The sequence below is a fragment of the Phyllobates terribilis genome, unplaced genomic scaffold, assembly GCF_046119375.1.
Source record: "Phyllobates terribilis strain yellow unplaced genomic scaffold, ASM4611937v1 Scaffold_2__4_contigs__length_985480577, whole genome shotgun sequence".
NCBI classification, from domain to species: Eukaryota; Metazoa; Chordata; class Amphibia; order Anura; family Dendrobatidae; genus Phyllobates; species Phyllobates terribilis.
In genome coordinates, this window is record NW_027362762.1 from 572,288,619 (window position 1) to 572,315,304 (window position 26,686).

The window sequence follows — 26,686 nt, forward strand, 5'->3', positions numbered from 1 at the left end:
TGATATTTAGTCGTTTTCAGCAAATTTTCGTGATTTTTGAAAATTTCACTTTTTTGTAAAAATATTCACTAAATGAGGGAATAATATGTGTGAGTGTACCCGAGCAGAGTTTCAAATGTGTGTGGGTAGAATATATATCTCACGGGGGTAAAATTGAAAAAAGATGAAATTTTTTTTTATCAGACTTAGTCATTTTTCCGGCGTTTATCAGACTTTCAGATAGGGGAAATGTCAGTGAGCGTTCCGATTTCAGTTCCAGAGCGATTCGCCCAATGAGTCCTTCATATTTAGTCGTTTTCAGCCAATTTTCGGGATTTTTGAAAATTTCACTTTTTTGTAAAAATATTCACTAAATGAAGGAATAATATGTGTGAGGGTACCCCAGGAGAGTTCCAAATGTGTTTGGGTAGAATATATATCCCACATGGATAAAATTGAAAAAAGTTGAAAACATTTTTTTTTTTGGACTTAGTCATTTTTCCGGCATTTATCAGACTTTCAGATAGGGCAAATGTCAGTAAGCGTTCCGATTTCAGTTCCAGCGCGAATCACCCAATGAGACCTTGATATTTAGTCGTTTTCAGCGAATTTTCGGGATTTTTGAAAATTTCACTTTTTTGTGAAAATATCCACTAAATGAGGGAATAATATGTGTGAGGGTACCCCAGGAGAGTTCCAAATGAGTGTGGGTAGAACATATATCCCACGGGGGTAAGATTGAAAAAAGTTGAAAAAATTTTTTTTTTGGACTTAGTCATTTTTCCGCCGTTTATCAGACTTTCAGATAGGGGAAATGTCAGTGAGCGTTCCGATTTCAGTTCCAGAGCGATTCGCCCAATGAGTCCTTGATATTTAGTCGTTTTCAGCCAATATTTTGGATTTTTGAAAATTTCACTTTTTTGTGAAAATATCCACTAAATGAGGGAATAATATGTGTGAGGGTACCCCAGGAGAGTTACAAATGTGTGTGGGTAGAATATATATCCCACATGGGTAAAATTGAAAAAAGTTGAAAAAATTTTTTTTTTGGACATAGTCATTTTTCCGGCGTTTATCAGACTTTCAGATAGGGCAAATGTCAGTGAGCGTTCCGATTTCAGTTCCAGAGCGATTCGCCCAATAAGTCCTTGATATTTAGTCGTTTTCAGCCAATATTTTGGATTTTTGAAAATTTCACTTTTTTGTGAAAATATCCACTAAATGAGGGAATAATATGTGTGAGGGTACCCCAGGAGAGTTACAAATGTGTGTGGGTAGAATATATATCCCACATGGGTAAAATTGAAAAAAGTTGAAAAAATTTTTTTTTTGGACATAGTCATTTTTCCGGCGTTTATCAGACTTTCAGATAGGGCAATTGTCAGTGAGCGTTACGATTTCAGTTCCAGAGCGATTCGCCCAATGAGTCCTTGATATTTAGTCGTTTTCAGCTAATTTTCGGGATTTTTGAAAATTTCACTTTTTTGTAAAAATATTCACTAAATGAGGGAATAATATGTGTGAGTGTACCCCAGGAGAGTTCCAAATGTGTGTGGGTAGAATATATATCCCACGGGGGTAAGATTGAAAAAAGTTGAAAAAATTTTTTTTTTGGACTTAGTCATTTTTCCGGCGTTTATCAGACTTTCAGATAGGGGAAATGTCAGTGAGCGTTCCGATTTCAGTTCCAGAGCGATTCGCCCAATGAGTCCTTGATATTTAGTCGTTTTCAGCCAATTTTCGGGATTTTTGAAAATTTCACTTTTTTGTAAAAATATTCACTAAATGAAGGAATAATATGTGTGAGGGTACCCCAGGAGAGTTCCAAATGTGTTTGAGTAGAATATATATCCCACATGGGTAAAATTGAAAAAAGTTGAAAGCATTTTTTTTTTTGGACTTAGTCATTTTTCCGGCATTTATCAGACTTTCAGATAGGGCAAATGTCAGTAAGCGTTCCGATTTCAGTTCCAGCGCGAATCACGCAATGAGACCTTGATATTTAGTCGTTTTCAGCCAATTTTCGGGATTTTTGAAAATTTCACTTTTTTGTAAAAATATTCACTAAATGAGGGAATAATATATGTGAGGGTACCCGAGCAGAGTTTCAAATGTGTGTGGGTAGAATATATATCTCACGGGGGTAAAATTGAAAAAAGTTGAAATTTTTTTTTATCAGACTTAGTCATTTTTCCGGCGTTTATCAGACTTTCAGATAGGGGAAATGTCAGTGAGCGTTCCGATATCAGTTCCATAGCGATTCGCCCAATGACTCCTTGATATTTAGTCGTTTTCAGCCAATATTTTGGATTTTTGAAAATTTCACTTTTTTTGTGAAAATATCCGCTAAATGAGGGAATAATATGTGTGAGGGTACCCCAGGAGAGTTACAAATGTGTGTGGGTAGAATATATATTCCACATGGGTAAAATTGAAAAAAGTTGAAAAAATTTTTTTTTTGGACATAGTCATTTTTCCGGCGTTTATCAGACTTTCAGATAGGGCAAATGTCAGTGAGCGTTCCGATTTCAGTTCCAGAGCGATTCGCCCAATGAGTCCTTGATATTTAGTCGTTTTCAGTCAATTTTTGGGATTTTTGAAAATTTCACTTTTTTGTGAAAATATCCACTAAATGAGGGAATAATATGTGTGAGGGTTCCCCAGGAGAGTACCAAATGAGTGTGGGTAGAACATATATCCCACGGGGGTAAGATTGAAAAAAGTTGAAAAAATTTTTTTTTTGGACTTAGTCATTTTTCCGGCGTTTATCAGACTTTCAGATAGGGCAAATTTCATTGAGCGTTCCGATTTCAGTTCCAGAGCGATTCGCCCAATGAGTCCTTGATATTTAGTCGTTTTCAGCAAATTTTCGTGATTTTTGAAAATTTCACTTTTTTGTAAAAATATTCACTAAATGAGGGAATAATATGTGTGAGTGTACCCGAGCAGAGTTTCAAATGTGTGTGGGTAGAATATATATCTCACGGGGGTAAAATTGAAAAAAGATGAAATTTTTTTTTATCAGACTTAGTCATTTTTCCGGCGTTTATCAGACTTTTAGATAGGGGAAATGTCAGTGAGCGTTCCGATTTCAGTTCCAGAGCGATTCGCCCAATGAGTCCTTGATATTTAGTCGTTTTCAGCCAATTTTCGGGATTTTTGAAAATTTCACTTTTTTGTAAAAATATTCACTAAATGAAGGAATAATATGTGTGAGGGTACCCCAGGAGAGTTCCAAATGTGTTTGGGTAGAATATATATCCCACATGGGTAAAATTGAAAAAAGTTGAAAACATTTTTTTTTTTGGACTTAGTCATTTTTCCGGCATTTATCAGACTTTCAGATAGGGCAAATGTCAGTAAGCGTTCCGATTTCAGTTCCAGCGCGAATCACCCAATGAGACCTTGATATTTAGTCGTTTTCAGCCAATTTTCGGAATTTTTGAAAATTTCACTTTTTTGTAAAAATATTCACTAAATGAGGGAATAATATATGTGAGGGTACCCGAGCAGAGTTTCAAATGTGTGTGGGTAGAATATATATCTCACGGGGGTAAAATTGAAAAAAGTTGAAATTTTTTTTTATCAGACTTAGTCATTTTTCCGGCGTTTATCAGACTTTCAGATAGGGGAAATGTCAGTGAGCGTTCCGATATCAGTTCCAGAGCGATTCGCCCAATGACTCCTTGATATTTAGTCGTTTTCAGCCAATATTTTGGATTTTTGAAAATTTCACTTTTTTTGTGAAAATATCCGCTAAATGAGGGAATAATATGTGTGAGGGTACCCCAGGAGAGTTACAAATGTGTGTGGGTAGAATATATATCCCACATGGGTAAAATTGAAAAAAGTTGAAAAAATTTTTTTTTTGGACATAGTCATTTTTCCGGCGTTTATCAGACTTTCAGATAGGGCAAATGTCAGTGAGCGTTCCGATTTCAGTTCCAGAGCGATTCGCCCAATGAGTCCTTGATATTTAGTCGTTTTCAGTAAATTTTCGGGATTTTTGAAAATTTCACTTTTTTGTGAAAATATCCACTAAATGAGGGAATAATATGTGTGAGGGTTCCCCAGGAGAGTACCAAATGAGTGTGGGTAGAACATATATCCCACGGGGGTAAGATTGAAAAAAGTTGAAAAAAATTTTTTTTTGGACTTAGTCATTTTTCCGGCGTTTATCAGACTTTCAGGTAGGGCAAATTTCATTGAGTGTTCCGATTTCAGTTCCAGAGCGATTCGCCCAATGAGTCCTTGATATTTAGTCGTTTTCAGCAAATTTTCGTGATTTTTGAAAATTTCACTTTTTTGTAAAAATATTCACTAAATGAGGGAATAATATGTGTGAGTGTACCCGAGCAGAGTTTCAAATGTGTGTGGGTAGAATATATATCTCACGGGGGTAAAATTGAAAAAAGATGAAATTTTTTTTTATCAGACTTAGTCATTTTTCCGGCGTTTATCAGACTTTCAGATAGGGGAAATGTCAGTGAGCGTTCCGATTTCAGTTCCAGAGCGATTCGCCCAATGAGTCCTTCATATTTAGTCGTTTTCAGCCAATTTTCGGGATTTTTGAAAATTTCACTTTTTTGTAAAAATATTCACTAAATGAAGGAATAATATGTGTGAGGGTACCCCAGGAGAGTTCCAAATGTGTTTGGGTAGAATATATATCCCACATGGATAAAATTGAAAAAAGTTGAAAACATTTTTTTTTTTGGACTTAGTCATTTTTCCGGCATTTATCAGACTTTCAGATAGGGCAAATGTCAGTAAGCGTTCCGATTTCAGTTCCAGCGCGAATCACCCAATGAGACCTTGATATTTAGTCGTTTTCAGCGAATTTTCGGGATTTTTGAAAATTTCACTTTTTTGTGAAAATATCCACTAAATGAGGGAATAATATGTGTGAGGGTACCCCAGGAGAGTTCCAAATGAGTGTGGGTAGAACATATATCCCACGGGGGTAAGATTGAAAAAAGTTGAAAAAATTTTTTTTTTGGACTTAGTCATTTTTCCGCCGTTTATCAGACTTTCAGATAGGGGAAATGTCAGTGAGCGTTCCGATTTCAGTTCCAGAGCGATTCGCCCAATGAGTCCTTGATATTTAGTCGTTTTCAGCCAATATTTTGGATTTTTGAAAATTTCACTTTTTTGTGAAAATATCCACTAAATGAGGGAATAATATGTGTGAGGGTACCCCAGGAGAGTTACAAATGTGTGTGGGTAGAATATATATCCCACATGGGTAAAATTGAAAAAAGTTGAAAAAATTTTTTTTTTGGACATAGTCATTTTTCCGGCGTTTATCAGACTTTCAGATAGGGCAAATGTCAGTGAGCGTTCCGATTTCAGTTCCAGAGCGATTCGCCCAATAAGTCCTTGATATTTAGTCGTTTTCAGCCAATATTTTGGATTTTTGAAAATTTCACTTTTTTGTGAAAATATCCACTAAATGAGGGAATAATATGTGTGAGGGTACCCCAGGAGAGTTACAAATGTGTGTGGGTAGAATATATATCCCACATGGGTAAAATTGAAAAAAGTTGAAAAAATTTTTTTTTTGGACATAGTCATTTTTCCGGCGTTTATCAGACTTTCAGATAGGGCAATTGTCAGTGAGCGTTACGATTTCAGTTCCAGAGCGATTCGCCCAATGAGTCCTTGATATTTAGTCGTTTTCAGCTAATTTTCGGGATTTTTGAAAATTTCACTTTTTTGTAAAAATATTCACTAAATGAGGGAATAATATGTGTGAGTGTACCCCAGGAGAGTTCCAAATGTGTGTGGGTAGAATATATATCCCACGGGGGTAAGATTGAAAAAAGTTGAAAAAATTTTTTTTTTGGACTTAGTCATTTTTCCGGCGTTTATCAGACTTTCAGATAGGGCAAATTTCATTGAGTGTTCCGATTTCAGTTCCAGAGCGATTCGCCCAATGAGTCCTTGATATTTAGTCGTTTTCAGCAAATTTTCGTGATTTTTGAAAATTTCACTTTTTTGTAAAAATATTCACTAAATGAGGGAATAATATGTGTGAGTGTACCCGAGCAGAGTTTCAAATGTGTGTGGGTAGAATATATATCTCACGGGGGTAAAATTGAAAAAAGATGAAACTTTTTTTTATCAGACTTAGTCATTTTTCCGGCGTTTATCAGACTTTCAGATAGGGGAAATGTCAGTGAGCGTTCCGATATCAGTTCCAGAGCGATTCGCCCAATGAGTCCTTGATATTTAGTCGTTTTCAGCCAATTTTCGGGATTTTTGAAAATTTCACTTTTTTGTAAAAATATTCACTAAATGAAGGAATAATATGTGTGAGGGTACCCCAGGAGAGTTCCAAATGTGTTTGGGTAGAATATATATCCCACATGGGTAAAATTGAAAAAAGTTGAAAACATTTTTTTTTTTGGACTTAGTCATTTTTCCGGCATTTATCAGACTTTCAGATAGGGCAAATGTCAGTAAGCGTTCCGATTTCAGTTCCAGCGCGAATCACCCAATGAGACCTTGATATTTAGTCGTTTTCAGCCAATTTTCGGAATTTTTGAAAATTTCACTTTTTTGTAAAAATATTCACTAAATGAGGGAATAATATATGTGAGGGTACCCGAGCAGAGTTTCAAATGTGTGTGGGTAGAATATATATCTCACGGGGGTAAAATTGAAAAAAGTTGAAATTTTTTTTTATCAGACTTAGTCATTTTTCCGGCGTTTATCAGACTTTCAGATAGGGGAAATGTCAGTGAGCGTTCCGATATCAGTTCCAGAGCGATTCGCCCAATGACTCCTTGATATTTAGTCGTTTTCAGCCAATATTTTGGATTTTTGAAAATTTCACTTTTTTTGTGAAAATATCCGCTAAATGAGGGAATAATATGTGTGAGGGTACCCCAGGAGAGTTACAAATGTGTGTGGGTAGAATATATATCCCACATGGGTAAAATTGAAAAAAGTTGAAAAAATTTTTTTTTTGGACATAGTCATTTTTCCGGCGTTTATCAGACTTTCAGATAGGGCAAATGTCAGTGAGCGTTCCGATTTCAGTTCCAGAGCGATTCGCCCAATGAGTCCTTGATATTTAGTCGTTTTCAGTAAATTTTCGGGATTTTTGAAAATTTCACTTTTTTGTGAAAATATCCACTAAATGAGGGAATAATATGTGTGAGGGTTCCCCAGGAGAGTACCAAATGAGTGTGGGTAGAACATATATCCCACGGGGGTAAGATTGAAAAAAGTTGAAAAAAATTTTTTTTTGGACTTAGTCATTTTTCCGGCGTTTATCAGACTTTCAGATAGGGCAAATTTCATTGAGTGTTCCGATTTCAGTTCCAGAGCGATTCGCCCAATGAGTCCTTGATATTTAGTCGTTTTCAGCAAATTTTCGTGATTTTTGAAAATTTCACTTTTTTGTAAAAATATTCACTAAATGAGGGAATAATATGTGTGAGTGTACCCGAGCAGAGTTTCAAATGTGTGTGGGTAGAATATATATCTCACGGGGGTAAAATTGAAAAAAGATGAAATTTTTTTTTATCAGACTTAGTCATTTTTCCGGCGTTTATCAGACTTTCAGATAGGGGAAATGTCAGTGAGCGTTCCGATTTCAGTTCCAGAGCGATTCGCCCAATGAGTCCTTCATATTTAGTCGTTTTCAGCCAATTTTCGGGATTTTTGAAAATTTCACTTTTTTGTAAAAATATTCACTAAATGAAGGAATAATATGTGTGAGGGTACCCCAGGAGAGTTCCAAATGTGTTTGGGTAGAATATATATCCCACATGGATAAAATTGAAAAAAGTTGAAAACATTTTTTTTTTTGGACTTAGTCATTTTTCCGGCATTTATCAGACTTTCAGATAGGGCAAATGTCAGTAAGCGTTCCGATTTCAGTTCCAGCGCGAATCACCCAATGAGACCTTGATATTTAGTCGTTTTCAGCGAATTTTCGGGATTTTTGAAAATTTCACTTTTTTGTGAAAATATCCACTAAATGAGGGAATAATATGTGTGAGGGTACCCCAGGAGAGTTCCAAATGAGTGTGGGTAGAACATATATCCCACGGGGGTAAGATTGAAAAAAGTTGAAAAAATTTTTTTTTTGGACTTAGTCATTTTTCCGCCGTTTATCAGACTTTCAGATAGGGGAAATGTCAGTGAGCGTTCCGATTTCAGTTCCAGAGCGATTCGCCCAATGAGTCCTTGATATTTAGTCGTTTTCAGCCAATATTTTGGATTTTTGAAAATTTCACTTTTTTGTGAAAATATCCACTAAATGAGGGAATAATATGTGTGAGGGTACCCCAGGAGAGTTACAAATGTGTGTGGGTAGAATATATATCCCACATGGGTAAAATTGAAAAAAGTTGAAAAAATTTTTTTTTTGGACATAGTCATTTTTCCGGCGTTTATCAGACTTTCAGATAGGGCAAATGTCAGTGAGCGTTCCGATTTCAGTTCCAGAGCGATTCGCCCAATAAGTCCTTGATATTTAGTCGTTTTCAGCCAATATTTTGGATTTTTGAAAATTTCACTTTTTTGTGAAAATATCCACTAAATGAGGGAATAATATGTGTGAGGGTACCCCAGGAGAGTTACAAATGTGTGTGGGTAGAATATATATCCCACATGGGTAAAATTGAAAAAAGTTGAAAAAATTTTTTTTTTGGACATAGTCATTTTTCCGGCGTTTATCAGACTTTCAGATAGGGCAATTGTCAGTGAGCGTTACGATTTCAGTTCCAGAGCGATTCGCCCAATGAGTCCTTGATATTTAGTCGTTTTCAGCTAATTTTCGGGATTTTTGAAAATTTCACTTTTTTGTAAAAATATTCACTAAATGAGGGAATAATATGTGTGAGTGTACCCCAGGAGAGTTCCAAATGTGTGTGGGTAGAATATATATCCCACGGGGGTAAGATTGAAAAAAGTTGAAAAAATTTTTTTTTTGGACTTAGTCATTTTTCCGGCGTTTATCAGACTTTCAGATAGGGCAAATTTCATTGAGTGTTCCGATTTCAGTTCCAGAGCGATTCGCCCAATGAGTCCTTGATATTTAGTCGTTTTCAGCAAATTTTCGTGATTTTTGAAAATTTCACTTTTTTGTAAAAATATTCACTAAATGAGGGAATAATATGTGTGAGTGTACCCGAGCAGAGTTTCAAATGTGTGTGGGTAGAATATATATCTCACGGGGGTAAAATTGAAAAAAGATGAAACTTTTTTTTATCAGACTTAGTCATTTTTCCGGCGTTTATCAGACTTTCAGATAGGGGAAATGTCAGTGAGCGTTCCGATATCAGTTCCAGAGCGATTCGCCCAATGAGTCCTTGATATTTAGTCGTTTTCAGCCAATTTTCGGGATTTTTGAAAATTTCACTTTTTTGTAAAAATATTCACTAAATGAAGGAATAATATGTGTGAGGGTACCCCAGGAGAGTTCCAAATGTGTTTGGGTAGAATATATATCCCACATGGGTAAAATTGAAAAAAGTTGAAAACATTTTTTTTTTTGGACTTAGTCATTTTTCCGACATTTATCAGACTTTCAGATAGGGCAAATGTCAGTAAGCGTTCCGATTTCAGTTCCAGCGCGAATCACCCAATGAGACCTTGATATTTAGTCGTTTTCAGCGAATTTTTGGGATTTTTGAAAATTTCACTTTTTTGTGAAAATATCCACTAAATGAGGGAATAATATGTGTGAGGGTACCCCAGGAGAGTTCCAAATGAGTGTGGGTAGAACATATATTCCACGGGGGTAAGATTGAAAAAAGTTGAAAAAATTTTTTTTTTGGACTTAGTCATTTTTCCGCCGTTTATCAGACTTTCAGATAGGGGAAATGTCAGTGAGCGTTCCGATTTCAGTTCCAGAGCGATTCGCCCAATGAGTCCTTGATATTTAGTCGTTTTCAGCCAATATTTTGGATTTTTGAAAATTTCACTTTTTTGTGAAAATATCCACTAAATGAGGGAATAATATGTGTGAGGGTACCCCAGGAGAGTTACAAATGTGTGTGGGTAGAATATATATCCCACATGGGTAAAATTGAAAAAAGTTGAAAAAATTTTTTTTTTGGACATAGTCATTTTTCCGGCGTTTATCAGACTTTCAGATAGGGCAATTGTCAGTGAGCGTTCCGATTTCAGTTCCAGAGCGATTCGCCCAATGAGTCCTTGATATTTAGTCGTTTTCAGCTAATTTTCGGGATTTTTGAAAATTTCACTTTTTTGTAAAAATATTCACTAAATGAGGGAATAATATATGTGAGGGTACCCGAGCAGAGTTTCAAATGTGTGTGGGTAGAATATATATCTCACGGGGGTAAAATTGAAAAAAGTTGAAATTTTTTTTTATCAGACTTAGTCATTTTTCCGGCGTTTATCAGACTTTCAGATAGGGGAAATGTCAGTGAGCGTTTCGATTTCAGCTCCAGAGCGATTCGCCCAATGACTCCTTGATATTTAGTCGTTTTCAGCCAATATTTTGGATTTTTGAAAATTTCACTTTTTTGTGAAAATATCCGCTAAATGAGGGAATAATATGTGTGAGGGTACCCCAGGAGAGTTACAAATGTGTGTGGGTAGAATATATATCCCACATGGGTAAAATTGAAAAAAGTTGAAAAAATTTTTTTTTTTGGACATAGTCATTTTTCCGGCGTTTATCAGACTTTCAGATAGGGCAAATGTCAGTGAGCGTTCCGATTTCAGTTCCAGAGCGATTCGCCCAATGAGTCCTTGATATTTAGTCGTTTTCAGTCAATTTTCGGGATTTTTGAAAATTTCACTTTTTTGTGAAAATATCCACTAAATGAGGGAATAATATGTGTGAGGGTACCCGAGCAGAGTTTCAAATGTGTGTGGGTAGAATATATATCGCACGGGGGTAAAATTGAAAAAAGTTGAAAAAAATTTTTTTTTGTACTTAGTCATTTTTCCGGCGTTTATCAGATTTTCAGATAGGGGAAATGTCAGTGAGCGTTCCGATTTCAGTTCCAGAGCGATTCGCCCAATGAGTCCTTGATATTTAGTCGTTTTCAGCCAATTTTCGGGATTTTTGAAAATTTCACTTTTTTGTAAAAATATTCACTAAATGAGGGAATAATATATGTGAGGGTACCCGAGCAGAGTTTCAAATGTGTTTGGGTAGAATATATATCTCACGGGGGTAAAATTGAAAAAAGTTGAAATTTTTTTTTATCAGACTTAGTCATTTTTCCGGCGTTTATCAGACTTTCAGATAGGGGAAATGTCAGTGAGCGTTCCGATTTCAGTTCCAGAGTGATTCGCCCAATGAGTCCTTGATATTTAGTCGTTTTCAGCCAATATTTTGGATTTTTGAAAATTTCACTTTTTTGTGAAAATATCCACTAAATGAGGGAATAATATGTGTGAGGGTACCCCAGGAGAGTTACAAATGTGTGTGGGTAGAATATATATCCCACATGGGTAAAATTGAAAAAAGTTGAAAAAAATTTTTTTTTTGGACATAGTCATTTTTCCGGCGTTTATCAGACTTTCAGATAGGGCAAATGTCAGTGAGCGTTCCGATTTCAGTTCCAGAGCGATTCGCACAATGAGTCCTTGATATTTAGTCGTTTTCAGCCAATTTTCGGGATTTTTGAAAATTTCACTTTTTTGTGAAAATATCCACTAAATGAGGGAATAATATATGTGAGGGTACCCAAGCAGAGTTTCAAATGTGTGTGGGTAGAATATATATCTCACGGGGGTAAAATTGAAAAAAGTTGAAATTTTTTTTTATCAGACTTAGTCATTTTTCCGGCGTTTATCAGACTTTCAGATAGGGGAAATGTCAGTGAGCGTTCCGATTTCAGTTCCAGAGCGATTCGCCCAATGAGTCCTTGATATTTAGTCGTTTTCAGCCAATATTTTGGATTTTTGAAAATTTCACTTTTTTGTGAAAATATCCACTAAATGAGGGAATAATATGTGTGAGGGTACCCCAGGAGAGTTACAAATGTGTGTGGGTAGAATATATATCCCACATGGGTAAAATTGAAAAAAGTTGAAAAAAAATTTTTTTTGGACATAGTAATTTTTCCGGAGTTTATCAGACTTTCAGATAGGGCAAATGTCAGTGAGCGTTCCGATCTCAGTTCCAGAGCGATTCGCACAATGAGTCCTTGATATTTAGTCGTTTTCAGCCAATTTTCGGGATTTTTGAAAATTTCACTTTTTTGTGAAAATATCCACTAAATGAGGGAATAATATATGTGAGGGTACCCGAGCAGAGTTTCAAATGTGTGTGGGTAGAATATATATCTCACGGGGGTAAAATTGAAAAAAGTTTAAATTTTTTTTTATCAGACTTAGTCATTTTTCCGGCGTTTATCAGACTTTCAGATAGGGGAAATGTCAGTGAGCGTTCCGATTTCAGTTCCAGAGCGATTCGCCGAATGAGTCCTTGATATTTAGTCGTTTTCAGCCAATATTTTGGATTTTTGAAAATTTCACTTTTTTGTGAAAATATCCACTAAATGAGGGAATAATATGTGTGAGGGTACCCCAGGAGAGTACCAAATGAGTGTGGGTGGAACATATATCCCACGGGGGTAAGATTGAAAAAAGTTGAAAAAATTTTTTTTTGGGACTTAGTCATTTTTCCGCCGTTTATCAGACTTTCAGATAGGGGAAATGTCAGTGAGCGTACCGATTTCAGTTCCAGAGCGATTCGCCCAATGAGTCCTTGATATTAGTCGTTTTCAGCCAATTTTCGGGATTTTTGAAAATTTCACTTTTTTGTAAAAATATTCACTAAATGAGGGAATAATATATGTGAGGGTACCCAAGCAGAGTTTCAAATGTGTGTGGGTAGAATATATATCTCACGGGGGTAAAATTGAAAAAAGATGAAATTTTTTTTTATCAGACTTAGTCATTTTTCCGGCGTTTATCAGACTTTCAGATAGGGGAAATGTCAGTGAGCGTTCCGATTTCAGTTCCAGAGCGATTCGCCCAATGAGTTCTTGATATTTAGTCGTTTTCAGCCAATATTTCGGATTTTTGAAAATTTCACTTTTTTGTGAAAATATCCACTAACTGAGGGAATAATATGTGTGGGGGTACCCCAGGAGAGTTACAAATGTGTGTGGGTAGAATATATATCCCACATGGGTAAAATTGAAAAAAGTTGAAAAAATTTTTTTTTTGGACATAGTCATTTTTCCGGCGTTTATCAGACTTTCAGATAGGGCAAATGGCAGTGAGCGTTCCGATTTCAGTTCCAGAGCGATTCGCCCAATGAGTCCTTGATATTTAGTCGTTTTCAGCCAATTTTCGGGATTTTTGAAAATTTCACTTTTTTGTAAAAATATTCACTAAATGAGGAAATAATATGTGTGAGTGTACCCCAGGAGAGTTCCAAATGTGTGTGGGTAGAATATATATCGCACGCGGGTAAAATTGAAAAAAGTTGAAAAAAATTTTTTTTTGTACTTAGTCATTTTTCCGGCGTTTATCAGATTTTCAGATAGGGGAAATGTCAGTGAGCGTTCCGATTTCAGTTCCAGAGCGATTCGCCCAATGAGTCCTTGATATTTAGTCGTTTTCAGCCAATTTTCGGGATTTTTGAAAATTTCACTTTTTTGTAAAAATATTCACTAAATGAGGGAATAATATATGTGAGGGTACCCGAGCAGAGTTTCAAATGTGTGTGGGTAGAATATATATCTCACGGGGGTAAAATTGAAAAAAGTTGAAATTTTTTTTTATCAGACTTAGTCATTTTTCCGGCGTTTATCAGACTTTCAGATAGGTGAAATGTCAGTGAGCGTTCCGATTTCAGTTCCAGAGCGATTCGCCCAATGAGTCCTTGATATTTAGTCGTTTTCAGCCAATATTTTGGATTTTTGAAAATTTCACTTTTTTGTGAAAATATCCACTAAATGAGGGAATAATATGTGTGAGGGTACCCCAGGAGAGTTACAAATGTGTGTGGGTAGAATATATATCCCACATGGGTAAAATTGAAAAAAGTTGAAAAAATTTTTTTTTTGGACATAGTCATTTTTCCGGCGTTTATCAGACTTTCAGATAGGGCAAATGTCAGTGAGCGTTCCGATTTCAGTTCCAGAGCGATTCGCACAATGAGTCCTTGATATTTAGTCGTTTTCAGCCAATTTTCGGGATTTTTGAAAATTTCACTTTTTTGTGAAAATATCCACTAAATGAGGGAATAATATATGTGAGGGTACCCAAGCAGAGTTTCAAATGTGTGTGGGTAGAATATATATCTCACGGGGGTAAAATTGAAAAAAGTTGAAATTTTTTTTTATCAGACTTAGTCATTTTTCCGGCGTTTATCAGACTTTCAGATAGGGGAAATGTCAGTGAGCGTTCCGATTTCAGTTCCAGAGCGATTCGCCCAATGAGTCCTTGATATTTAGTCGTTTTCAGCCAATATTTTGGATTTTTGAAAATTTCACTTTTTTGTGAAAATATCCACTAAATGAGGGAATAATATGTGTGAGGGTACCCCAGGAGAGTTACAAATGTGTGTGGGTAGAATATATATCCCACATGGGTAAAATTGAAAAAAGTTGAAAAAAAATTTTTTTTGGACATAGTAATTTTTCCGGCGTTTATCAGACTTTCAGATAGGGCAAATGTCAGTGAGCGTTCCGATTTCAGTTCCAGAGCGATTCGCCGAATGAGTCCTTGATATTTAGTCGTTTTCAGCCAATATTTTGGATTTTTGAAAATTTCACTTTTTTGTGAAAATATCCACTAAATGAGGGAATAATATGTGTGAGGGTACCCCAGGAGAGTACCAAATGAGTGTGGGTGGAACATATATCCCACGGGGGTAAGATTGAAAAAAGTTGAAAAAATTTTTTTTTGGGACTTAGTCATTTTTCCGCCGTTTATCAGACTTTCAGATAGGGGAAATGTCAGTGAGCGTACCGATTTCAGTTCCAGAGCGATTCGCCCAATGAGTCCTTGATATTAGTCGTTTTCAGCCAATTTTCGGGATTTTTGAAAATTTCACTTTTTTGTAAAAATATTCACTAAATGAGGGAATAATATATGTGAGGGTACCCAAGCAGAGTTTCAAATGTGTGTGGGTAGAATATATATCTCACGGGGGTAAAATTGAAAAAAGATGAAATTTTTTTTTATCAGACTTAGTCATTTTTCCGGCGTTTATCAGACTTTCAGATAGGGGAAATGTCAGTGAGCGTTCCGATTTCAGTTCCAGAGCGATTCGCCCAATGAGTTCTTGATATTTAGTCGTTTTCAGCCAATATTTCGGATTTTTGAAAATTTCACTTTTTTGTGAAAATATCCACTAACTGAGGGAATAATATGTGTGGGGGTACCCCAGGAGAGTTACAAATGTGTGTGGGTAGAATATATATCCCACATGGGTAAAATTGAAAAAAGTTGAAAAAATTTTTTTTTTGGACATAGTCATTTTTCCGGCGTTTATCAGACTTTCAGATAGGGCAAATGGCAGTGAGCGTTCCGATTTCAGTTCCAGAGCGATTCGCCCAATGAGTCCTTGATATTTAGTCGTTTTCAGCCAATTTTCGGGATTTTTGAAAATTTCACTTTTTTGTAAAAATATTCACTAAATGAGGAAATAATATGTGTGAGTGTACCCCAGGAGAGTTCCAAATGTGTGTGGGTAGAATATATATCGCACGCGGGTAAAATTGAAAAAAGTTGAAAAAAATTTTTTTTTGTACTTAGTCATTTTTCCGGCGTTTATCAGATTTTCAGATAGGGGAAATGTCAGTGAGCGTTCCGATTTCAGTTCCAGAGCGATTCGCCCAATGAGTCCTTGATATTTAGTCGTTTTCAGCCAATTTTCGGGATTTTTGAAAATTTCACTTTTTTGTAAAAATATTCACTAAATGAGGGAATAATATATGTGAGGGTACCCGAGCAGAGTTTCAAATGTGTGTGGGTAGAATATATATCTCACGGGGGTAAAATTGAAAAAAGTTGAAATTTTTTTTTATCAGACTTAGTCATTTTTCCGGCGTTTATCAGACTTTCAGATAGGTGAAATGTCAGTGAGCGTTCCGATTTCAGTTCCAGAGCGATTCGCCCAATGAGTCCTTGATATTTAGTCGTTTTCAGCCAATATTTTGGATTTTTGAAAATTTCACTTTTTTGTGAAAATATCCACTAAATGAGGGAATAATATGTGTGAGGGTACCCCAGGAGAGTTACAAATGTGTGTGGGTAGAATATATATCCCACATGGGTAAAATTGAAAAAAGTTGAAAAAATTTTTTTTTTGGACATAGTCATTTTTCCGGCGTTTATCAGACTTTCAGATAGGGCAAATGTCAGTGAGCGTTCCGATTTCAGTTCCAGAGCGATTCGCACAATGAGTCCTTGATATTTAGTCGTTTTCAGCCAATTTTCGGGATTTTTGAAAATTTCACTTTTTTGTGAAAATATCCACTAAATGAGGGAATAATATATGTGAGGGTACCCAAGCAGAGTTTCAAATGTGTGTGGGTAGAATATATATCTCACGGGGGTAAAATTGAAAAAAGTTGAAATTTTTTTTTATCAGACTTAGTCATTTTTCCGGCGTTTATCAGACTTTCAGATAGGGGAAATGTCAGTGAGCGTTCCGATTTCAGTTCCAGAGCGATTCGCCCAATGAGTCCTTGATATTTAGTCGTTTTCAGCCAATATTTTGGATTTTTGAAAATTTCACTTTTTTGTGAAAATATCCACTAAATGAGGGAATAATATGTGTGAGGGTACCCCAGGAGAGTTACAAATGTGTGTGGGTAGAATATATATCCCACATGGGTAAAATTGAAAAAAGTTGAAAAAAAATTTTTTTTGGACATAGTAATTTTTCCGGCGTTTATCAGACTTTCAGATAGGGCAAATGTCAGTGAGCGTTCCGATTTCAGTTCCAGAGCGATTCGCACAATGAGTCCTTGATATTTAGTCGATTTCAGCCAATTTTCGGGATTTTTGAAAATTTCACTTTTTTGTGAAAATATCCACTAAATGAGGGAATAATATATGTGAGGGTACCCGAGCAGAGTTTCAAATGTGTGTGGGTAGAATATATATCTCACGGGGGTAAAATTGAAAAAAGTTTAAATTTTTTTTTATCAGACTTAGTCATTTTTCCGGCGTTTATTAGACTTTCAGATAGGGGAAATGTCAGTGAGCGTTCCGATTTCAGTTCCAGAGCGATTCGCCCAATGAGTCCTTGATATTTAGTCGTTTTCAGCCAATATTTTGGATTTTTGAAAATTTCACTTTTTTGTGAAAATATCCACTAAATGAGGGAATAATATGTGTGAGGGTACCCCAGGAGAGTACCAAATGAGTGTGGGTAGAACATATATCCCACGGGGGTAAGATTGAAAAAAGTTGAAAAAAATTTTTTTTTGGACTTAGTCATTTTTCCGCCGTTTATCAGACTTTCAGATAGGGGAAATGTCAGTGAGCGTACCGATTTCAGTTCCAGAGCGATTCGCCCAATGAGTCCTTGATATTAGTCGTTTTCATCCAATTTTCGGGATTTTTGAAAATTTCACTTTTTTGTAAAAATATTCACTAAATGAGGGAATAATATATGTGAGGGTACCCAAGCAGAGTTTCAAATGTGTGTGGGTAGAATATATATCTCACGGGGGTAAAATTGAAAAAAGATGAAATTTTTTTTTATCAGACTTAGTCATTTTTCCGGCGTTTATCAGACTTTCAGATAGGGGAAATGTCAGTGAGCGTTCCGATTTCAGTTCCAGAGCGATTCGCCCAATGAGTTCTTGATATTTAGTCGTTTTCAGCCAATATTTCGGATTTTTGAAAATTTCACTTTTTTGTGAAAATATCCACTAAATGAGGGAATAATATGTGTGAGGGTACCCCAGGAGAGTTACAAATGTGTGTGGGTAGAATATATATCCCACATGGGTAAAATTGAAAAAAGTTGAAAAAATTTTTTTTTTGGACATAGTCATTTTTCCGGCGTTTATCAGACTTTCAGATAGGGCAATTGTCAGTGAGCGTTCCGATTTCAGTTCCAGAGCGATTCGCCCAATGAGTCCTTGATATTTAGTCGTTTTCAGCTAATTTTCGGGATTTTTGAAAATTTCACTTTTTTGTAAAAATATTCACTAAATGAGGGAATAATATATGTGAGGGTACCCGAGCAGAGTTTCAAATGTGTGTGGGTAGAATATATATCTCACGGGGGTAAAATTGAAAAAAGTTGAAATTTTTTTTTATCAGACTTAGTCATTTTTCCGGCGTTTATCAGACTTTCAGATAGGGGAAATGTCAGTGAGCGTTTCGATTTCAGCTCCAGAGCGATTCGCCCAATGACTCCTTGATATTTAGTCGTTTTCAGCCAATATTTTGGATTTTTGAAAATTTCACTTTTTTGTGAAAATATCCGCTAAATGAGGGAATAATATGTGTGAGGGTACCCCAGGAGAGTTACAAATGTGTGTGGGTAGAATATATATCCCACATGGGTAAAATTGAAAAAAGTTGAAAAAATTTTTTTTTTTGGACATAGTCATTTTTCCGGCGTTTATCAGACTTTCAGATAGGGCAAATGTCAGTGAGCGTTCCGATTTCAGTTCCAGAGCGATTCGCCCAATGAGTCCTTGATATTTAGTCGTTTTCAGTCAATTTTCGGGATTTTTGAAAATTTCACTTTTTTGTGAAAATATCCACTAAATGAGGGAATAATATGTGTGAGGGTACCCGAGCAGAGTTTCAAATGTGTGTGGGTAGAATATATATCGCACGGGGGTAAAATTGAAAAAAGTTGAAAAAAATTTTTTTTTGTACTTAGTCATTTTTCCGGCGTTTATCAGATTTTCAGATAGGGGAAATGTCAGTGAGCGTTCCGATTTCAGTTCCAGAGCGATTCGCCCAATGAGTCCTTGATATTTAGTCGTTTTCAGCCAATTTTCGGGATTTTTGAAAATTTCACTTTTTTGTAAAAATATTCACTAAATGAGGGAATAATATATGTGAGGGTACCCGAGCAGAGTTTCAAATGTGTTTGGGTAGAATATATATCTCACGGGGGTAAAATTGAAAAAAGTTGAAATTTTTTTTTATCAGACTTAGTCATTTTTCCGGCGTTTATCAGACTTTCAGATAGGGGAAATGTCAGTGAGCGTTCCGATTTCAGTTCCAGAGTGATTCGCCCAATGAGTCCTTGATATTTAGTCGTTTTCAGCCAATATTTTGGATTTTTGAAAATTTCACTTTTTTGTGAAAATATCCACTAAATGAGGGAATAATATGTGTGAGGGTACCCCAGGAGAGTTACAAATGTGTGTGGGTAGAATATATATCCCACATGGGTAAAATTGAAAAAAGTTGAAAAAAAATTTTTTTTTGGACATAGTCATTTTTCCGGCGTTTATCAGACTTTCAGATAGGGCAAATGTCAGTGAGCGTTCCGATTTCAGTTCCAGAGCGATTCGCACAATGAGTCCTTGATATTTAGTCGTTTTCAGCCAATTTTCGGGATTTTTGAAAATTTCACTTTTTTGTGAAAATATCCACTAAATGAGGGAATAATATATGTGAGGGTACCCAAGCAGAGTTTCAAATGTGTGTGGGTAGAATATATATCTCACGGGGGTAAAATTGAAAAAAGTTGAAATTTTTTTTTATCAGACTTAGTCATTTTTCCGGCGTTTATCAGACTTTCAGATAGGGGAAATGTCAGTGAGCGTTCCGATTTCAGTTCCAGAGCGATTCGCCCAATGAGTCCTTGATATTTAGTCGTTTTCAGCCAATATTTTGGATTTTTGAAAATTTCACTTTTTTGTGAAAATATCCACTAAATGAGGGAATAATATGTGTGAGGGTACCCCAGGAGAGTTACAAATGTGTGTGGGTAGAATATATATCCCACATGGGTAAAATTGAAAAAAGTTGAAAAAAAATTTTTTTTGGACATAGTAATTTTTCCGGAGTTTATCAGACTTTCAGATAGGGCAAATGTCAGTGAGCGTTCCGATCTCAGTTCCAGAGCGATTCGCACAATGAGTCCTTGATATTTAGTCGTTTTCAGCCAATTTTCGGGATTTTTGAAAATTTCACTTTTTTGTGAAAATATCCACTAAATGAGGGAATAATATATGTGAGGGTACCCGAGCAGAGTTTCAAATGTGTGTGGGTAGAATATATATCTCACGGGGGTAAAATTGAAAAAAGTTTAAATTTTTTTTTATCAGACTTAGTCATTTTTCCGGCGTTTATCAGACTTTCAGATAGGGGAAATGTCAGTGAGCGTTCCGATTTCAGTTCCAGAGCGATTCGCCGAATGAGTCCTTGATATTTAGTCGTTTTCAGCCAATATTTTGGATTTTTGAAAATTTCACTTTTTTGTGAAAATATCCACTAAATGAGGGAATAATATGTGTGAGGGTACCCCAGGAGAGTACCAAATGAGTGTGGGTGGAACATATATCCCACGGGGGTAAGATTGAAAAAAGTTGAAAAAATTTTTTTTTGGGACTTAGTCATTTTTCCGCCGTTTATCAGACTTTCAGATAGGGGAAATGTCAGTGAGCGTACCGATTTCAGTTCCAGAGCGATTCGCCCAATGAGTCCTTGATATTAGTCGTTTTCAGCCAATTTTCGGGATTTTTGAAAATTTCACTTTTTTGTAAAAATATTCACTAAATGAGGGAATAATATATGTGAGGGTACCCAAGCAGAGTTTCAAATGTGTGTGGGTAGAATATATATCTCACGGGGGTAAAATTGAAAAAAGATGAAATTTTTTTTTATCAGACTTAGTCATTTTTCCGGCGTTTATCAGACTTTCAGATAGGGGAAATGTCAGTGAGCGTTCCGATTTCAGTTCCAGAGCGATTCGCCCAATGAGTTCTTGATATTTAGTCGTTTTCAGCCAATATTTCGGATTTTTGAAAATTTCACTTTTTTGTGAAAATATCCACTAACTGAGGGAATAATATGTGTGGGGGTACCCCAGGAGAGTTACAAATGTGTGTGGGTAGAATATATATCCCACATGGGTAAAATTGAAAAAAGTTGAAAAAATTTTTTTTTTGGACATAGTCATTTTTCCGGCGTTTATCAGACTTTCAGATAGGGCAAATGGCAGTGAGCGTTCCGATTTCAGTTCCAGAGCGATTCGCCCAATGAGTCCTTGATATTTAGTCGTTTTCAGCCAATTTTCGGGATTTTTGAAAATTTCACTTTTTTGTAAAAATATTCACTAAATGAGGAAATAATATGTGTGAGTGTACCCCAGGAGAGTTCCAAATGTGTGTGGGTAGAATATATATCGCACGCGGGTAAAATTGAAAAAAGTTGAAAAAAATTTTTTTTTGTACTTAGTCATTTTTCCGGCGTTTATCAGATTTTCAGATAGGGGAAATGTCAGTGAGCGTTCCGATTTCAGTTCCAGAGCGATTCGCCCAATGAGTCCTTGATATTTAGTCGTTTTCAGCCAATTTTCGGGATTTTTGAAAATTTCACTTTTTTGTAAAAATATTCACTAAATGAGGGAATAATATATGTGAGGGTACCCGAGCAGAGTTTCAAATGTGTGTGGGTAGAATATATATCTCACGGGGGTAAAATTGAAAAAAGTTGAAATTTTTTTTTATCAGACTTAGTCATTTTTCCGGCGTTTATCAGACTTTCAGATAGGTGAAATGTCAGTGAGCGTTCCGATTTCAGTTCCAGAGCGATTCGCCCAATGAGTCCTTGATATTTAGTCGTTTTCAGCCAATATTTTGGATTTTTGAAAATTTCACTTTTTTGTGAAAATATCCACTAAATGAGGGAATAATATGTGTGAGGGTACCCCAGGAGAGTTACAAATGTGTGTGGGTAGAATATATATCCCACATGGGTAAAATTGAAAAAAGTTGAAAAAATTTTTTTTTTGGACATAGTCATTTTTCCGGCGTTTATCAGACTTTCAGATAGGGCAAATGTCAGTGAGCGTTCCGATTTCAGTTCCAGAGCGATTCGCACAATGAGTCCTTGATATTTAGTCGTTTTCAGCCAATTTTCGGGATTTTTGAAAATTTCACTTTTTTGTGAAAATATCCACTAAATGAGGGAATAATATATGTGAGGGTACCCAAGCAGAGTTTCAAATGTGTGTGGGTAGAATATATATCTCACGGGGGTAAAATTGAAAAAAGTTGAAATTTTTTTTTATCAGACTTAGTCATTTTTCCGGCGTTTATCAGACTTTCAGATAGGGGAAATGTCAGTGAGCGTTCCGATTTCAGTTCCAGAGCGATTCGCCCAATGAGTCCTTGATATTTAGTCGTTTTCAGCCAATATTTTGGATTTTTGAAAATTTCACTTTTTTGTGAAAATATCCACTAAATGAGGGAATAATATGTGTGAGGGTACCCCAGGAGAGTTACAAATGTGTGTGGGTAGAATATATATCCCACATGGGTAAAATTGAAAAAAGTTGAAAAAAAATTTTTTTTGGACATAGTAATTTTTCCGGCGTTTATCAGACTTTCAGATAGGGCAAATGTCAGTGAGCGTTCCGATTTCAGTTCCAGAGCGATTCGCACAATGAGTCCTTGATATTTAGTCGATTTCAGCCAATTTTCGGGATTTTTGAAAATTTCACTTTTTTGTGAAAATATCCACTAAATGAGGGAATAATATATGTGAGGGTACCCGAGCAGAGTTTCAAATGTGTGTGGGTAGAATATATATCTCACGGGGGTAAAATTGAAAAAAGTTTAAATTTTTTTTTATCAGACTTAGTCATTTTTCCGGCGTTTATTAGACTTTCAGATAGGGGAAATGTCAGTGAGCGTTCCGATTTCAGTTCCAGAGCGATTCGCCCAATGAGTCCTTGATATTTAGTCGTTTTCAGCCAATATTTTGGATTTTTGAAAATTTCACTTTTTTGTGAAAATATCCACTAAATGAGGGAATAATATGTGTGAGGGTACCCCAGGAGAGTACCAAATGAGTGTGGGTAGAACATATATCCCACGGGGGTAAGATTGAAAAAAGTTGAAAAAAATTTTTTTTTGGACTTAGTCATTTTTCCGCCGTTTATCAGACTTTCAGATAGGGGAAATGTCAGTGAGCGTACCGATTTCAGTTCCAGAGCGATTCGCCCAATGAGTCCTTGATATTAGTCGTTTTCATCCAATTTTCGGGATTTTTGAAAATTTCACTTTTTTGTAAAAATATTCACTAAATGAGGGAATAATATATGTGAGGGTACCCAAGCAGAGTTTCAAATGTGTGTGGGTAGAATATATATCTCACGGGGGTAAAATTGAAAAAAGATGAAATTTTTTTTTATCAGACTTAGTCATTTTTCCGGCGTTTATCAGACTTTCAGATAGGGGAAATGTCAGTGAGCGTTCCGATTTCAGTTCCAGAGCGATTCGCCCAATGAGTTCTTGATATTTAGTCGTTTTCAGCCAATATTTCGGATTTTTGAAAATTTCACTTTTTTGTGAAAATATCCACTAAATGAGGGAATAATATGTGTGGGGGTACCCCAGGAGAGTTACAAATGTGTGTGGGTAGAATATATATCCCACATGGGTAAAATTGAAAAAAGTTGAAAAATTTTTTTTTTTGGACAGTCATTTTTCCGGCGTTTATCAGACTTTCAGATAGGGCAAATGGCAGTGAGCGTTCCGATTTCAGTTCCAGAGCGATTCGCCCAATGAGTCCTTGATATTTAGTCGTTTTCAGCCAATTTTCGGGATTTTTGAAAATTTCACTTTTTTGTAAAAATATTCACTAAATGAGGAAATAATATGTGTGAGTGTACCCCAGGAGAGTTCCAAATGTGTGTGGGTAGAATATATATCGCACGGGGGTAAAATTGAAAAAAGTTGAAAAAAATTTTTTTTTGTACTTAGTCATTTTTCCGGCGTTTATCAGATTTTCAGATAGGGGAAATGTCAGTGAGCGTTCCGATTTCAGTTCCAGAGCGATTCGCCCAATGAGTCCTTGATATTTAGTCGTTTTCAGCCAATTTTCGGGATTTTTGAAAATTTCACTTTTTTGTAAAAATATTCACTAAATGAGGGAATAATATATGTGAGGGTACCCGAGCAGAGTTTCAAATGTGTGTGGGTAGAATATATATCTCACGGGGGTAAAATTGAAAAAAGTTGAAATTTTTTTTTATCAGACTTAGTCATTTTTCCGGCGTTTATCAGACTTTCAGATAGGTGAAATGTCAGTGAGCGTTCCGATTTCAGTTCCAGAGCGATTCGCCCAATGAGTCCTTGATATTTAGTCGTTTTCAGCCAATATTTTGGATTTTTGAAAATTTCACTTTTTTGTGAAAATATCCACTAAATGAGGGAATAATATGTGTGAGGGTACCCCAGGAGAGTTACAAATGTGTGTGGGTAGAATATATATCCCACATGGGTAAAATTGAAAAAAGTTGAAAAAATTTTTTTTTTGGACATAGTCATTTTTCCGGCGTTTATCAGACTTTCAGATAGGGCAAATGTCAGTGAGCGTTCCGATTTCAGTTCCAGAGCGATTCGCACAATGAGTCCTTGATATTTAGTCGTTTTCAGCCAATTTTCGGGATTTTTGAAAATTTCACTTTTTTGTGAAAATATCCACTAAATGAGGGAATAATATATGTGAGGGTACCCGAGCAGAGTTTCAAATGTGTGTGGGTAGAATATATATCTCACGGGGGTAAAATTGAAAAAAGTTGAAATTTTTTTTTATCAGACTTAGTCATTTTTCCGGCGTTTATCAGACTTTCAGATAGGTGAAATGTCAGTGAGCGTTCCGATTTCAGTTCCAGAGCGATTCGCCCAATGAGTCCTTGATATTTAGTCGTTTTCAGCCAATATTTTGGATTTTTGAAAATTTCACTTTTTTGTGAAAATATCCACTAAATGAGGGAATAATATGTGTGAGGGTACCCCAGGAGAGTTACAAATGTGTGTGGGTAGAATATATATCCCACATGGGTAAAATTGAAAAAAGTTGAAAAAATTTTTTTTTTGGACATAGTCATTTTTCCGGCGTTTATCAGACTTTCAGATAGGGCAAATGTCAGTGAGCGTTCCGATTTCAGTTCCAGAGCGATTCGCACAATGAGTCCTTGATATTTAGTCGTTTTCAGCCAATTTTCGGGATTTTTGAAAATTTCACTTTTTTGTGAAAATATCCACTAAATGAGGGAATAATATATGTGAGGGTACCCGAGCAGAGTTTCAAATGTGTGTGGGTAGAATATATATCTCACGGGGGTAAAATTGAAAAAAGTTGAAATTTTTTTTTATCAGACTTAGTCATTTTTCCGGCGTTTATCAGACTTTCAGATAGGGGAAATGTCAGTGAGCGTTCCGATTTCAGTTCCAGAGCGATTCGCCCAATGATTCCTTGATATTTAGTCGTTTTCAGCCAATATTTTGGATTTTTGAAAATTTCACTTTTTTGTGAAAATATCCACTAAATGAGGGAATAATATGTGTGAGGGTACCCCAGGAGAGTTCCAAATGTGTGTGGGTAGAATATATATCCCACATGGGTAAAATTGAAAAAAGTTGAAAAAATTTTTTTTTTGGACATAGTCATTTTTCCGGCGTTTATCAGACTTTCAGATAGGGCAAATGTCAGTGAGCGTTCCGATTTCAGTTCCAGAGCGATTCGCCCAATGAGTCCTTGATATTTAGTCGTTTTCAGCCAATTTTCGGGATTTTTGAAAATTTCACTATTTTGTAAAAATATTCACTAAATGATGAAATAATATGTGTGAGGGTACCCCATGAGAGATCCAAATGTGTGTGGGTAGATTATATATCCCACGGGGGTAAAATTGAAAAAAGTTGAAAAAATTTTTTTTTTGGACATAGTCATTTTTCCGGCGTTTATCAGACTTTCAGATAGGGCAAATGGCAGAGAGCGTTCCGATTTCAGTTCCAGAGCGATTCGCCCAATGAGTCCTTGATATTTAGTCGTTTTCAGCCAATTTTCGTGATTTTTGAAAATTTCACTTTTTTGTAAAAATATTCACTAAATGAGGAAATAATATGTGTGAGTGTACCCCAGGAGAGTTCCAAATGTGTGTGGGTAGAATATATATCGCACGGGGGTAAAATTGAAAAAAGTTGAAAAAAATTTTTTTTTGTACTTAGTCATTTTTCCGGCGTTTATCAGATTTTCAGATAGGGGAAATGTCAGTGAGCGTTCCGATTTCAGTTCCAGAGCGATTCGCCCAATGAGTCCTTGATATTTAGTTGTTTTCAGCCAATTTTCTGGATTTTTTAAAATTTCACTTTTTTGTGAAAATATCCACTAAATGAGGGAATAATATGTGTGAGGGTACCCCAGGAGAGATCCAAATGTGTTTGGATAGAATATATATCCCACGGGGGTAAAATTGAAAAAAGTTGAAAAATTTTTTTTTTTGGACTTAGTCATTTTTCAGGCGTTTATCAGACTCTCAGATAGGGCAAATGTCAATAAGCGTTCCGATTTCAGTTCCAGAGCGATTCGCCCAATGAGTCCTTGATATTTAGTCGTTTTCAGCCAATTTTCGGGATTTTTGAAAATTTCACTTTTTTGTAAAAATATTCACTAAATGAGGGAATGATATGTGTGAGGGTACCCCAGGAGAGTTCCAAATGTGTTTGGGTAGAATATATATCCCACATGGGTAAAATTGAAAAAAGTTGAAAACATTTTTTTTTTTGGACTTAGTCATTTTTCCGGC